Consider the following 17,735-nt stretch of genomic DNA (forward strand, 5'->3'; position numbering starts at 1 on the left):
GGGACTTTGAGCAAACAATGTCCCTGATGCAAATGTAACAATTTATTTCTAACCAAGTATTTTTTTTTACTGAACCTCCCTGGAAAAAGAAGAGAAGAAGTAAAATTTATAACTGACTTTGTTCGCAATTGGCAGCGAATCGTCAAACCGGTTCGATTAGATTCCACCAGAAAGGCCGCTCCCTGTTCTGAAACAAATGAGGAATGTTTGTGTTGAAATCCATCCTCATGTCTGGCAGCAGCTTTCACAGAAGGCGGAGCTCTGAATCTCACATAACAAGGATCAGATCAAATTCCCAAGTTGTGAACTGCTAAAATAAAGCAAGGAACTTGTACTCGATTGGTTTCAATGAAATAACAAGGATATAATTTGCAAAATCTGCACGGACAGTGAGAGACGGAAAATCCTCGCGGGATCAAGGTAAGGTTCATGTTGTGTCAATTTGTTTTATGAATTAACTTTTTCTGCCCCTTCCTCCTTTCTCAAGCCGATTTCCCGCGGTCTGATATGTTCCCCAGCGGATGGAGCTCTCTTGCTCGCGGATGGAACAATTCACTAATTGTTCGCTGAGACACGAACTGAAGGTCGGCTATTTTATACCGGGAATTTCAGGGCTGATCCCTTCATGGGCCCCACCAATCTCCCCACAGACACATTTTAAAGCGGTGACAGGACAGAAAGCAGGAACACGAACTCTGGAGATTTACACAACCGTAGTCCAGCGGTGCCTCCTCTCCAACTTAGAAATTGATATTCAGTAAACAGGGGTGAGAAACTGACCTTTCTCACTCTATATGCATTTATTTGTAACTGTGACACTGGCTTTTTTTACTCACTGAATCGTTTTCTGCACGGTACACTTTTATTTAACTGACCAAAAACTGATGCAACATTCAGTTCAACTTAGTAAAGTTTTAACACAGTCGCAATGGCCGATTATCGCGCTCTACCGGGCACCTGGAAAATCAGCCGATTACAACTACGAGCAGGTCGGAGGATCCATCACTAATCTTTATATAAAAAGTAACCACTGAAATTACCAACAGGTGGGAGGGACCATCACTAATCTTTAGAGAAAGATTAATACTGAATTACAAACAGGTAGGAGAGTCCATCACTAATCATTATATAAAAAGTAACCACTGAATTCCAAACAGGTGGCAGGGTCCATCACTAACCTTTATATAAAAAGTAACTATTGAAATTACCAACAGGTGGGAGGGACCATCATTAATCTTTATACAAAGAGAAACACTTGAAATTACGAACAGGTAAGAGTGTCCATCACGAATCTTTGTATGTAAAGTAACTCCTGAAATTACCAACAGGGAGGTGTGTGGATCACTTATCTTTATTTTAAAAGTAACTATTATATTACAAAAGGTAGAAGGCTGCATCGCTAATCTTCGTTTAAAATGTAATTACTGAAATTACCAACAGGTAGGAGGGTCCATCACTAATATTTACATAAAACGTAACTACTTTAATTACCAACAGGTCGGTGGGTCCATCACTAATCTTTTTAAAGAAAATAACGAATGAAATTACCAGCAGGAGGAGGGTCCATCACTAATCTTTTTATAAAAAGTAAGCATTCAAATTACCAACAGTGAGGATGGTCCTTCAATAATCTTTATACAAAAAGTAACGACTGAATTACAAACAGCAAGGAGGGTCCATCGCTAATCTTTAATGAAAATTAACTACTGAATTACAAACAGCTACCACGGTCCATCAATAATCTTTATATAAAAAGTAATTACTGAAATTACCTACAGGTAGGAGGGTCCATCACTAATCATTATATAAAAGTAACGACTGAATTACAAACAGGTGGGAGGGTCCATCACTAATATTTATTTAAAAAGTAACTGCAGTTATTACCAACAGGTGGGAGGGTCCATCACTAATCTTTATAGAACAGTAACTAGTGAATTACAAACAGGGAGGAGGGTCCATCACTAATCTTCAGATAAAAAGTAACTACAGAAATTACCAACAGGTAGGAGGGTCCATCACTACTATTTATATATAAAGTAACTCCTGCAATTACGAAGAGGGAGATTTGTCCATCACTTGTCTTTATTTAAAAAGTAATTATTGAATTACAAATAGGTCGGAGGGTGCATCGCTAATCTTCTTTTAAAAAGTAATTACTGAAATTACCAACAGGTAGGACAGTCCATCACTAATCTTTAACTAAATAGTAACGACTGAATTACAAACAGGAAGAAGAGTCCATCGATAATCTTTATATGAAAAGTAACTAATGAAATCAGCAACAGGTAGGAGGGTCCATCACTAATCTTTATATATCAAGTAACTACTGAATTACAAACAGCAAGGAGGTTCCATCGCTTATCTTTAATGAAAATTAACTACTGAAATACAAACAGCTACCACGGTCCATCAATAATCTTTATATAAAAAGTAATTACTGAAATTACCGACATGGAGCAGTGTCCTTCAATAATCTTTACATGAAAAGTAACTACTGAACTAGAAACAGGTTGGAGGGTGCATCACTAATCTTTGTATAAAAAGTAACTACTGAAATTACAAACGTGTAGGAGGGTCCATCACAAATCTTTATTTAAAAAGTAACTACATTAATTACCACCCGGTAGGAAGGTCCATCACTAATCTTTATGTAAAAATAACTACTGAATTACAAACAGGTAGGAGGGTCCATCACTAATCTTCAGACAAAAAGTAACTACAGAAATTACCAACAGGTAGGAGGGTCCATCACTAATATTGATATAAAAAGTAACCATTCAAATTACCAACAGGTTTGAGGGCCCGATCTCTAGTCTTTATATATAAAAGCAAGTAACTGCTCAAATTAATCTTGTGTTTGATTACACTAATGTAATTAGTGTAGGTGTAAATTTAAGTTTTTGTTGCTGTTGTCCGTTTAAAGCACTAGTGTGAGCGTGACTGAAACAACAGATAACTGCATCTTACAAGGTCTCAAACTTGGTTGTACATTTATGGTAGAGAATAACTTCAACTATAGTTTGCAGAAATTTCCTGACCGACATGAACCGCTTTTACATTCAAACAGTGTGAAAAGGAAAGCACCGATACTGATAGTTTGATTGGTTGCTCTTGCATTTGCGCACACATACAGCAAGGCGCACACAAAATGGAGAATTATGATTATAAAACAGCCGTCAAATCTTCAACTTAGAAATTTGTGGTGTTTTCTGAGATTGTACGACCCCAAAAGATAACGCAAAGATAAATGTGCAGCATCTGTTTAAAGTTACACGATTCACAATATTATACATTAGTGTTGATATTATTGAACGGAAATTCCTCACCTCCGACAGTGCTCATTAGTCAGGTGCTGATACCATGAGAGATACGGTAAATATATTCAAATAGAAGCACCAACCAAAACACAACTCCATGAACACACGGACAATGTCACTGTCCATAGAGAGCAGAAAAATCACACCCAGCTCCAAACTCTGTATGTAGATAGATATCAGGTTCATAAAATACCGGAATTTAATATCAAAACTCAACACATTAAATATATTAAAAATAAATCTGTGAATAAAATAATACAACAGCGCCAGACTGGGTAACACCGAGTGAAGGATCATTTAATTCATCACCTTGCTCCATATTGCCCTCCAGAATATTCACGACCTCAGGAATAAGTCTGGTGCTGGCCTGCACGGTGAGGAAACCTGACCAATTGGTGCTCCCAGTGCAGAATCTCGGCCGGCTACAACTGGGTTGTGAAGATCAGTGGGTCTCATTGGGTTTCACTGGGCAGCTGTCTTTGCCGCACCTCATGTGGAGAGTTGATCCTTACAGTCGGGAAATGCTAGATTCCAGAGCGAACAGCTGTTGTACTGATGGGGGAGGAGGGACTTGATATCGCGACAAGGCGACGTTTTATCCTTCTCATTTCAATATTTCACTCTAACCCTCCTATTAATATATTTATTACAGAGCATCAGAATCTTGGAACGCTTGTCACCTCCATGGCTGAAGGACCAAACAGGGGAGAAGACCCAACATCATCAACAAGAATGAGAATAGACACCGGTAGATTCAGAACAACCTTTAAAATATCAATTGTGTCCTGATAAAGGGTCCAGCTCACGAACAAGAACCTGCAGCTCACACAAGAAGAGAAAACCGAGCAGATACTTTGTGGATAGAGAGAAGTGAGTGAACATCGAGTGGGGCAGTGCAGTCACAGGTGGAGGGACATCAGTACTGGAACTGTCCGGTAGATAACTGGTGTTAGGGACTGCAAGGTGGATAGAGACAGTGACTCAGGCTGGCCTTCCTGATTAATAGTGTGACACCAGGGAGTAGGGGGACACCCCGAGTGGCGCAGGTGTGACAGGCAGGTTAGGCACAGGAATAGGAGCGCGATAGTGTTGCGAGATTCTATAGTCAGGCGAGTAAACAGAATGTTCTGCAGCCCTGAGCAGTTCCCAATTGGTAAGTTGCCTTCCTGGTATCAGAGCGAAGAACTTCCTGGAACAGGTTGGACACTCTCTGGGAAGGAAAGGAGAGAGGAAAATAGTCATGGCCGGAACGAATAACAAGGAAAGAGCTCCGTTTATAGAATGAATATTAACTCTGGAGCCCAAGACTGAACAACAAGGCCTGAAGGTGGTGATCTCTGGATTGTATTGCGCTGGGCTGCTTAAGGAGGACAATATGAGGCAGGTCAATGTGCGGCTGCAGGGCTGGAGCAGGAGGGAAGGGTTCATGTTCTTGGGACACTTGGGTGAGTTGAGGAAGACGGGAAGGGATGGTTACGATCTGAACATACAAACAACAATAGGGTGAGTTCAGGACGAAGGGAACGGATATATAAACCCATAATTTATCGACATTGTCCGATTAACAGTGTATTTAATGATAAATTAACCTACCATTTACACACACTGTCCATTTAACAGTGTATTTAATGATATATGAACCCACCATTTAACCAGACTGTCCATTTATCAGTGATGTAATGATATATAAACGAACCATTGACATACACTGTCCATTTAACAGTGTATTTAATGATATATAAACCCACCATTTACACACACTGTCCATTTAACAATGTATTTAGTGATATATAAACCCAATATTTACCCACACTGTCCATTTAACAATGTATGTAATGATACATAAACCCACCAATTACACAGACTGCCCATTTAACAGTGTATTTAATGATATATAAACCCACCATTTACACACACTGTCCTTTTAACAGTGTAGTTAATGATATATGAACACACCATTTAAACACACTGTCCTTTCAAAAGTGTATTTAATGATATATGAACACACCATTTACCCACACTGTCCATTTAACAGTGATTTAATGATATATAAACGAACCATTGACACACACTGTCCATTTAACATTGTATTTAATGATATATAAACCCACCATTTACACACACTGTCCTTTTAACAGTGTATTTAATGATATATGAACACACCATTTACCCACACTCCCCATTTAACAGTGTATTTAATGATATATAAACGAAGCATTGACACACACTGTCCATTTCACAGTGTGTTTAATGATATATAAACCCACCATTTACACACACTGTCCTTTTAACAGTGTATTTAATGATATATGAACATAACATTTACCCACACTGTCCATTTAACAGTGATTTAATGATATATAAACCCACCATTTACCCACACTGTACTTTTAACAGTGTATTTAATGATATATAAACGAAACATTGACCCACACTGTCCATTTAACAGTGTATTTAATGATATATAAACCCACCATTTACACACACTGTCCATTTAACAGTGTATTTAATGATATATAAACCCACCATTTACACACACTGTCCATTTAACAGTGTATTTAATGATATATAAACCCACCATTTACACACACTGTCCTTTTAACAGTGTATTTAATGATATATAAACCCACCATTTACCCACACTGTACATTTGACAGTGTATTTAATGATATACAAACCCACCATTTACCCACACTGTCCATTTAACAATGTATTTAATGATATATAAACCCAACTATTACCCACACTGTCCATTTAACTGTGTATTTAATGATATATAAACCCACCATTTACACAGACTGTCCATTTAACAGTTTATTTAGTGATATGAACCAACCATTTCACCACACTGTCCATTTAACAGTGTATTTGAAGACATATCAAACCACCATTTACACACACTGTCCATTTAAAAGTGTATTTAATGTTAAATAAACCCACAATCTATTGACATTGTCCATTTAACAGTGTATTTAATGATATATTATCCCACCATTTACTCGCACTGCCCATTTAACAGTGTATTTAATGTTATATGAACGCACCATTTACCCGCACTGTCCATTTAACAATGTATTTAATGATATATAAACCTACCATTTACACACACTGTCCATTTAACAGTGTATTTAATGATATATGAACACACCATTTATCCAGACTGTCCATTTAACAATGTATTTAATGATATATTAAACCACCATTTACACACACTGTCCATTTAAAAGTGTATTTAATGCTAAATGAACGCAGCATTTTCACACACTGTCCATTTAAAAGTGTATTTAATGATATATGAACCAAGCATTTACACACACTGTCCATTTAATAGTGTATTTAAAGATATATGAACCCACCATTTACTAACATTGAACATTTAACAGTGTACTTAATGATATATAAACCCACAATTTACAAACACTGTCCAGATTACTGTTTATTTTCTGATATATAAACCTACCATTTACACACACTGTCCTTTTAACAGTGTATTTAATGATATATGAACCCACCATTTAACCAGACTGTCCATTTAACAGTGTATTTAATGATATATAAACCCACCATTTACACACACTGTCCTTTTAACAGTGTATTTAATGATATATGAACCCAACATTTAATCAGAATGTCCATTTAAAATTGTATTTAATGACCGATGAACCCAACATATAATCACACTGTCCATTTAGCAGTTTATTTAATGATATATAAACCCATCATTTACCCACACTGTCCATTTAATAGTGTATTTTATGGTATATAAACCCATCGATTGCTCACACTGTACATTTAACAGTGTATTTAATGATATATAAACCCACCATTTACCCACACTGTCCATTTAACAGTGTATTTAATGATATATAAACCAACCAATTAACCACACTGTCCATTTAACAGTGTATTTAATGATATATAAACTCACGATTGACCCACACAGACTATTTAACAGTGTATTTAATGATTTATAAAGTGTCCATTTACCCGCACTGTCCATTGAACAGTGTATTTCATGATATCTTAACCCACACTTATCCACACTGTCCATTTAAAGGTGTATTTATTGGTATAGAAAGCCACCATTTCCCTGCACTGTCCACTTAACATTGCATTTAATGATATATAATCAAATATTTATCCACACTGTCCATTTAACAGTGTATTTCATGATATATGTGCCAACATTTAACCAGACTGTCCATTCAACAGTGTATTTAATGATCTGTAAACTTACCATTTACAAACACAGTCAATTTAACAGTTTCTTTAATGATATATGAACCGACCATTAAACGAGACTGTCCATTTAATAGTATATTTAATGATATATAATCCCAACATCTACTCGCACTGTCCATTTATCAGTGTATTTAATGATATATGAACCCAACATTTACACACACTGCCCATTTAACGTGCATTTTATGATATATAAACCCACCATTTACCCACACGGTCCATTTAACAGTGTATTTAATGATCTGTAAACTTACCATTTACAAACACTGTCCATTTAAAATTGTCTTTAATGATATATGAACCGACCATTAAACGAGACTGTCCATTTAATAGTATATTTAATGATATATAATCCCAACATCTACTCGCACTGTCCATTTAACAGTGTATTCAATGATATATAAACCAACCATTTACCCACACTGTCCGTTTAACAGTGTATTTAATGCGATATAAAACCACGATTTACCCACACTGTCCATTTAACAGTGTATTTAATGAGATATAAACCCACCAATGACCCGCACTGACCATTTAACAGTGTATTTAATGATTTATAAAGTGTCCATTTACCCGCACTGTCCATTTAACAGTGTATTTAATGATATATGAACATATACTTATCCACACTGTCCATTTAAAGGTGTATTTAATGTTATATAAAGCCGCCATTTACCTGCACTGTCCACTTAACAGTGTATTTAATGCTGTATAATCCCATATTTATCCACACTGTCCATTTAACAGTGTATTTCATGATATATGTACCCACCATTTAACTAGACTTTCCATTTAACAGTGTATCTACAGATTTTTGAACCCAACAATTACACACACTGTCCATTTAAAAGTGCATTTAATGATATATAAACTCACCATTTACCCACACTGTCCATTTAACAATGTATTTAATGATAAATAAACCAACAATCTATTGACATTGTCCATTTAACAGTGTATGTAAAGATATATGAACCCAACATTTACCAACACTGTACATTAAACAGTGTATTTAATGATATATGAACCCACCCTTTACCGGCACTCAAAAATTTAACAGTGTATTTCATGATTTATAAAGTGTTCATTTACCCGCATTGTCAATTTAACAGTGTATTTAATGATATATGAACTCAACCTTTAACCAGACCGTCCATATAACAGTGTATTTAATGATATATAAAAATACCATTTACACACACTGTCCATTTGAAAGTGTATTTAATGATAGATGAACCCAACATTCCCCACACTGCCCTTTTAACAGTGTATTTAATGATATATAAACCCAACATTTACCCACACTGTCCATTTAACAGTGTATTTAATGATATATAAACCCACAATTTATCGACATTGTCCATTGAACAGTGTATTTAATGTTACATGAACACACATTTTAACAACGCTGTCCATTTAACGGTGCATTTAATGATGTATGAACCCACCATTGAACCAGACTGACCATTCAACATTGTAATTAATTATATATAAATAAACCAATAACACACACTGTCCATTTAACAGTGTATTTAATGATATATAAACCCATCATTTACCCACACTGTCCATTTAACAGTGTGTTTAATGATGTATAAAACCACCATTTATCCACACTGTCCATTTAACAGTGCATTTGATGACATATAAACCGACCATTGACCCTCACTGTCCATCTAACAGTATATTTAATGATATATAAACCCACCATTGAACGCACTCATCATTTAACAGTGTATTTCATGATATATAAAGTGTCCATTTACCTGCACTGTCCATTTAACAGTGTATTTAATGATATATGAACCTACCATTTACACACACTGTCCATTTTACAGTGTATTTAATGATATATTAACCCACCATTTACTCGCACTGTCCATTTAACTGTGTATTTAATGATATATGAACACAACATTTAACCATTCTGTCCATTTAACAATGTATTTAATGAAATATAAATCAACCATTTACACACAATGTCCATTTAACAGTGTACTTAATGATATACGAACCCAACATTTACCCACACTGTCCATTTAAACGTATATTTAATGATATGTAAACCCACCATTGAACCAGACTGTCCAGTTAACAGTGTATTAAATGATAGAGAAACCCACCATTTACACACACTGTCCATTTAACAGTGCATTTAATGATATATGAACCAACCATTCAACCACACTGTCTATTTAACATGTATTTAATGATATATTAAACCACCATTTCCACACACTGTCCATTTAACGGTGTATTTAATGATATTTTAACCCACCATTGACACGCACTGACCATTTAACAGTGTATTTAATGATATATAAACCCACTATTGACACGCACTGACCATTTAACAGTGTATTTAATGATATATAAACCCAACATTTACCCACACTGTCCATTTAAAAGTGTATTTAATGATATATTAACCCACAAGTTATCGACATTTGTCCATTAACCAGTGTATTTAATGATATATGAACCCAACATTTAACCAGACTGTCCATTTCACAGTGTATTTAATGAAATATAAATCAACCATTTACACACACTGTCCATTTCACAGTGTATTTAATGATACATGAACCCACCAATGACCCGCATTGACCATTTAACAGAGTATTTATTGATTTATAGAGTGTCCATTTACCCGCACTGTCCATTTAACAGTGTATTTAATGATATATGAACGTACCATTTACACTCACTGTCCATTTACCAGTGTATTTAATGATATATGAACCCAACATTTCACCACACTGTCCATTTAACAGTGTATTTAATGAAATATAAATCAAACATTTACACACACTGTCCATTTCACAGTGTATTTAATGATACATGAACCCACCATTTAACCAGACTGTCCATTTAACAGTGTAATTAATGAAACATAAACCAACCATTTATCCACACTGTCCATTTAACAGTGTATTTAATGATATATAAACTCACCAATAACACACACTGTCCATTTAACGATGTATTTAATGATATATAAACCTACCATTTAAAAACAGTGTCCATTTAACAGTGTATTTAATGATATATGAACCAACAATTTAACGAGACTGTCCTTTTAACAGTGTATTTAATGATATATGAACACAGCATCTACTCGTAATTTCCATTTAACAGTGTATGTAATGATATATAAACCCACCATTTACCCACACTGTCCATTTAACAGTGTGTATAATGATATATAAACCCAACATTGACCCACACTGTCCATTTAACAGTGTAATTATTGATATATAAACCCACCAATAACACACACTTTCCATTTAACAATGTATTTAATGATAAATAAACCAACATTCTATTGACATTGTCCATTTAACTGTGTATGTCCAATTAACAGTTGATTTAATGATATATAACCCACCATTTACACACACTGTGCGCTTAACATTGTATTTAATGATTTATAAAGTGTCCATTTACCCGCACTGTCAATTTAGCAGTGTATTTAATGATATATGAACTCAACATTTAACCAGACCGTCCATATAACATTGTATTTAATGATATATAAACATACCATTTACACACACTGTCCATTTATAAGTGTATTTAATGATATATGAACCCAACATTTAACCAAACCGTCCATATAACAGTGTATTTAATGATATATAAACCCAACATTTGCACACACTGTCCATTTAAATGTTTATTTAATGATATATAAACCTACCATTTACACACACTGTCCATTTAACAGTGTATTTAATGATATATGAACCCACCATTTAACCAAACTGTCCATTTAACAGTGTATTTAATGCCAGATGAACCCACCATTTACAAACACTGTCCATTTAACAGTGTATTTAATGATATATAAACCCACCAATTACCCGCACTGTCCATTTAAAAGTATATTTAATGATATGTAAACACACCATTGAACCAGACTGTCCATTTAACAGTGTATTTTATGAAATATGAACCCACCATTTACCCACACTGTCCATTTAATAGTGTATTTAATGATATATAAACCCATCATTTACCCACACTGTCCAATTAATAGTGTATTTAATGATATTTAAACCATCATTCACTCGCTGTCCATTTAATTGTGTATTTAATGATATATAAACACATCATTAAAACACACTGTCCATTTAACAGTGTATTTAATTATATATAAACCCACCATTACCGATACTGTCCATTTAACAGTGTATTTAATTATATATAAACCCACCATTACCGATACTGTCCATTTAACAGTGTATTTAATGATATATGAACCTACCATTTACCCAAACTGTCCATTTAACAGTGTATCTAAACAGATATAAACCCACCATTTACCCACACATCCATTTAAAAATGTATTTATTGTGAAAAATCCCACCATTTGCACACACTGTCCATTTAACATTGTATTAAATGATATATAAACCAACCATTTACCCACACTGTCCATTTAACAGTGTGTTTAATGATATATAAACCCACCATTGACCCGCACTGACTTTTTACATTGTATTTAATGATTTATAAAGTGTCCATTTACCCGCAATGTCCATTTAACAGTGTATTTAATGATATATGAACCCATATTTATCCACACTGTCCATTTAAATGTGTATTTAATGATAGATACACCCACCATTTACACGCACTGTCCATTTAACAGTGCATTTCATGATATATGAACCCAACATTTACCCGCACTGTACATTTAACAGTGTATTTAATGATATATAAACCTACCACTTAAACACACTGTCCATTTAACAGAGCATTTAATGATATATCAACGCGCCATTTACACACACTGTCCATTAAACAGTGCATGAAATGGGAAATAAACCCACCATTTACCCACACTGTCCATTTAACAGTGTATTTAATGTTATATGAACCCACCATTTAACAACTCTGTTCATTTAACAGTGTATCTAATGATATATTAACCAACCGTTTGCACACACGGTCCATTCAACAGTGTATTTAATGATATATAAACCTAACATTTACACACACTGTCCATTTAAAAGTGTATATAATGCTATATGAACCCACCATTTACACACACTGTCCATTTAACAATGTATTTAATGATAAATAAACCAAAAATCTATTAACATTGTCCATTTAACAGTGTACTTAAAGATATATGAACCCAACATTTACCAAAACTGTACATTAGTCAGTGTATTTATTTATATATGAAACCACCATTTACCCGCACTGTACATTTAACAGTGTATTTAATGATATATATACCTACCATTTACCCACACTGTCCATTTAACAGTGTATTTAATGATAAATAAACCCACCATTTACACACACTTTTCATTTAACAGTGTATTTAATGATATATAAACCCATCATTACCCACACTGTCCATTTATCAGTGTATTTCTTGATATATAACCCCTGCATTTACCGAACTGACAATTTAACAGTGCATGAAATGGGATATAATACAACCATTTACCCACGCTTTCAATTTAATAGTGTATTAAATGATATATAAACCCAACATTTTCCCACACTGTGCATTTAATAGTGTATTTAATGATATTTAAACCATCCTTTACCCACACTGTCCATTTAATAGTGCATTTAATGATATATAAACCCATCATTGACCCACAGCGTCCATTTAACAGTGTATTAAATGATATATGAACCCACCATTTACAAACACTGTCCATTTAACAGTGTATTTAATGATATATAAACCTAACATTTACACACACTGTCAATTTAACAATTTATTTAATGATATATGAACCCACCATTTACCCACACTTTCCATTTAACAGTGTAATTAATGATATATGAACCCACCATTTTACCACACTTTCAATTTAACAGTGTATTTAATGATATATTAAACAACCATTTGCACACACTGTCCATTTAAAAGTCTATTTAATGATATATGAACACAACATTTACACAGACTGTCCATTTAACAGTGTATTTAATGATTATAAAATCCACCAGTTACCCACACTGTCAATTTAACAGTGTATTTAATGATATATCAACCGACCATTTACGCACACTGTGCATTTAACAGTGTATTTAATGAAAAAAAAACGCCATTTACCCACACTGTCCATTTATCAGTGTACTGAATGATATATGAACTCACCATTTAACCACACTGTGCATTTAACACTGTATTTATTGTTATATAAACCCAGAATTTATGGACATTGTCCATTTAACAGTGCATTTAATGATATATAAAACCTCTATTTCCAAACAATGTCCATTGAAAAGTGCATTTAATGAGATATGAACCCACCATTGACAAACTCTGTCCATTTAACAGTGCCTTTAATGATGTATGAACCCAACATTTAACCAGACTGTCCATTTAATCCTGTATTCAATGATATCTAAACCCACCATTTACCCACACTGTCCATTTAATAGTGCATTTAATGATATGTGAACCCACCATTTACCGAACTGACAATTTAACAGTGCCTTAAATGGGATATAAACCCACCATTTACCCACATGGTGCATTTAACATTGTATTTAATGATATATAACCACACCATTTACCGAACTGTCAATTTAACAGTGCATTAAATGGGATATAAACCCACCAATTACCCTTACTGTCCATTAGACAGTGTATTTAATATTATATGAGCCCACCATTTGCACACACTGTCCATTTAACAGTCTATTTAATGATATATAAACCCATCATTACCTACACTGTCCATTAATCAGTGTATTTCTTGATATATAAACCCATCATTACCTACACTGTCCATTTATCAATGTATTTCTTGATATATATCCCCTGCATTTCCCGAACTGTCAATTTAACAGTGCATGAAATGGGATATAATACAACCATTTAACCACGCTTTCAATTTAATAGTGTATTTAATGATATATAAACCCAGCATTTTCCCACACTGTCCATTTAATATTGTATTCAATGATATATAAACCCATCATTGACCCACACTGTCCATTTAACAGTGTATTAAATGATATATAATCCCATATTTATCCACACTGTCAATTTAACTGTATGTTTAATGATACAGAAACACAGCATTTTCTCTCACTGTCCATTTATTAGTGTCTCTGATTATATATAAACCCACCATATACACGCACTGTCCATTTAAAAGTGTATTTAATGATATATGAACCCACCATTTACCCACACTGCCATTTAACAGTGTATTTAATGATATATAAACCTAACATTTACACACACTGTCAATTTAACAGTGTATTTAATGATACATGAACCCACCATTTAACCAGACGGTCCATTTAGCAGTGTATTTAATGATATATAAAACCATCATTTATCCACCCTGTCCATTTAATGTGTATTTATTGTGAAAAATCCCACTATTTACCCACACTGTCCATTTAACAGTGTATTTAATGATATATAATCCCATATTTATCCACACTGTCAATTTAACAGTATGTTTAATGGTACAGAAACACACCATTTTCTCACACTGTCCATTTAAAGGTGTCTCTAATGATATATAAAGCCACCATTTACCCACAATGTCCATTTAACAGTGTATTTAATGATATATAAACCCACCATTTACAAACACTGTCCATTTCACAGTGTATGTAATGATATATGAACCCACCATTTGCAAACATTGTCCATTTATCAATGTGTTTAATGATATATAAACCCATCATTTACCCACACTGCCATTTCACAGTGTATTTAATGAAATATAAACCCATCATTTAGCCACTCTGTCCATTTAACAGCTTATTTAATGATATATAAACACATCATTTACCCATACTGTCCATTCCCCCAGTGATTGAGCTGATTGATGCTCAGACATAGTTTAATTCGGCGGTATAATGGTTAATATCCTCACTTTCAGAAACAGCCTCTCCTCAGCTCACTGACGAAACACTGGCTCTTGGCCGCAGGGTTGAAAGCGCCAACATCAGAAAATTGATGGGACTCAAGTAAACAATGTCCCTGATGCAAATGTAGCAATTTATTTCTGAACAAGTATCTATTTTACTGAAATTCCCAGGAACAAGAAGAGAAAATGAAAATTTAGAACCAACTTTGTTCACAATTTCTGAAACAAATGAGGAATGTCTGTGTTGAAATCCATCCTGATGTCTGGCAGCAGCTTTCACAATGGGCGGTGCTCTGAGTCTCACATAACAAGGATCGGATCAAATTCCCAAGTTGTGAACTGCTGAAATAAAGCAAAGAACTTGTACTCGATTGATTACAATGAAATAACAAGGATATAATTGGCAAAATCTGCACGGACATTGAGAGACGGAAAATCCTTGCGGGATCAAGGTAAGCTTAATGTCGTGTCAATTTGTTTTAGTAATTAATTTTTCTGCCCCTTCCTCATTTGTAAAGCCGATTTCCTGCGGTCAGATATGTTCCCCGGCGTACGGAACTCTCTATTCCTCGCGGACGGAACAATTCACTGATTGTTCGCTCAGACACTGACTGAAGTCCGGCTATTTTACACTGGGAATTTCAGGGCTTCTCCCTTCATGGTCCCCACCAAACTCCCCCAGACACAATTTAACGCGGTTCAGGGAAAGAAAGCAGGAACACGAACTCTGGAGATTTGCACCATCCTCGTCCAGCGGTGCCTCCTCCCCATGTTAGAATTTGATACTTGGTAAACAGGGGTGGGAAACTGTCCTTTCTCACTCTTTAAGCATTGATGTGTAACTGTAATACTTGCTCTTTTTACTCACTCAACCGTTTTGTGCCCGGTACACTTTTATTGAACTGATCAAAGACTGATCGAACACACAGTTCAGCTCAGTAAAGGGTTAACTCTTTCGCAATGGCCGATTATCGCTCTCTGCCTGACACCTGGAAAATCAGCATATGGTTACCCGAGGGTTCAGACTGAACGCGATCCAATGACAGGATAGGAGCAACATCGGAGACAAAACGTATTCCAGATTAATTATAATCAATTAGTTTGATTCCAATTAATAGGAGAATGGAGCAGGGACGTCTGTTTTTGCTGAAATATGTTAGCGAGGGTGTTATTTGTTGAACTGGCTCAATTGAAGAAAGGCCGTTCCCTTCAGATTGAAACAAACTTCACGAATGTTTTAAAGGGATACCGGTTCAGGGCGGAAACCATCTTTCACACAGATGGGTTGTTTCTGATCGTTAATCATGGTAATTTGAGTAGTTACTTTTAATATCAACAGGTCGGAGGGCCACAGCACTGAGTGGAATAAATGAAACTTTTGCAGCAGGAACAGAAGATTTATGAAATAGTGAAAAGTTATGAGCAGGAAAACGGAAGGAGGTTTTGAAGAAGTAACTCGATATTAAAAATTGAAAACGTGAACGGGTCAACATTCCAATGAATTTGAGTTCAGATTGTGTGTTATGTCTGTGAATCTACAAAATATTCAAAACACGTTTGGAATGTCAGAATCATGAGAGATGTGATCTAGTATCTATAAGTCAGGGCCTGGGTTTTCACAGAACACTGTGAAATGTTCCTGGTTATCACATTTTGAGGAGAGAGGAAGCCAGTATGAATAAATGGTTCCATGACAGAGGTGGAAAAAACATCAACAAACTTACAGGGCCCCAGCACTAATCTTGATATAAACAGTAACGACTGAAATTACCAACAGGTAGGAGTGTCAATCACTAATCTTTATCCAGAAAGGTAACTACTGAAATTACAAACATGTCGGAGGGCCAATCACTAATCTTTATATAAAAGATAACGACTGAAATTACCGACAGGTAGGAGGGTCCATCACTAAACTTTATATAAAAAGTAAATACAGAAATTACCAAAAGGCAGGAGGGTCCATCATTAATCTTTATACAAAAAGTAACATGCCAAATTACCAACAGGTATGAGGGTCCAAGCACTAATCTTCACATAAAATGTTACAAATCAAATTACCAACAAGGAGGAGGGTCCATCACTAATATTTATATGAGAAGTAACCACTGCAATTACCAACAGGCAGGAAACCCATCACTAATTTTATATAAATCACTAATTTTATGTTAAAAAGTAACCACTCAAATTACCAGCAGGTATGAGGGTCCAAGCACTAATCTTTCTATAAAAAGTAACTTCTGAAATTACTAACAGGTAGGAGGGTCCATCCCAAATCTTTACATGAACATTTACAACTCAAATTACCAAC

The 17,735-nt window shown here is 34.9% G+C and overlaps 1 long non-coding RNA gene across 2 annotated transcripts in view; it reads left to right on the forward strand.

Moving 5' to 3' along the window:
* The first annotated feature begins 222 nt into the window (after window positions 1-222).
* The window catches only part of LOC137315221 (uncharacterized), a 47,675-nt gene continuing 30,162 nt past the window's right edge, over window positions 223-17,735 (forward strand). The window contains exons 1-3 of one of the 2 annotated variants that reach the window (XR_010961364.1): window positions 223-420; window positions 3,970-4,187; window positions 15,440-15,879. This is a non-coding gene — a long non-coding RNA (uncharacterized lncRNA). The remainder of the gene's footprint in view (window positions 421-3,969; window positions 4,188-15,439; window positions 15,880-17,735) is intronic. The other variant, XR_010961363.1, reaches the window with a different exon arrangement.

Source organism: Heptranchias perlo, unplaced genomic scaffold, assembly GCF_035084215.1.
Source record: "Heptranchias perlo isolate sHepPer1 unplaced genomic scaffold, sHepPer1.hap1 HAP1_SCAFFOLD_54, whole genome shotgun sequence".
Taxonomy (NCBI): domain Eukaryota; kingdom Metazoa; phylum Chordata; class Chondrichthyes; order Hexanchiformes; family Hexanchidae; genus Heptranchias; species Heptranchias perlo.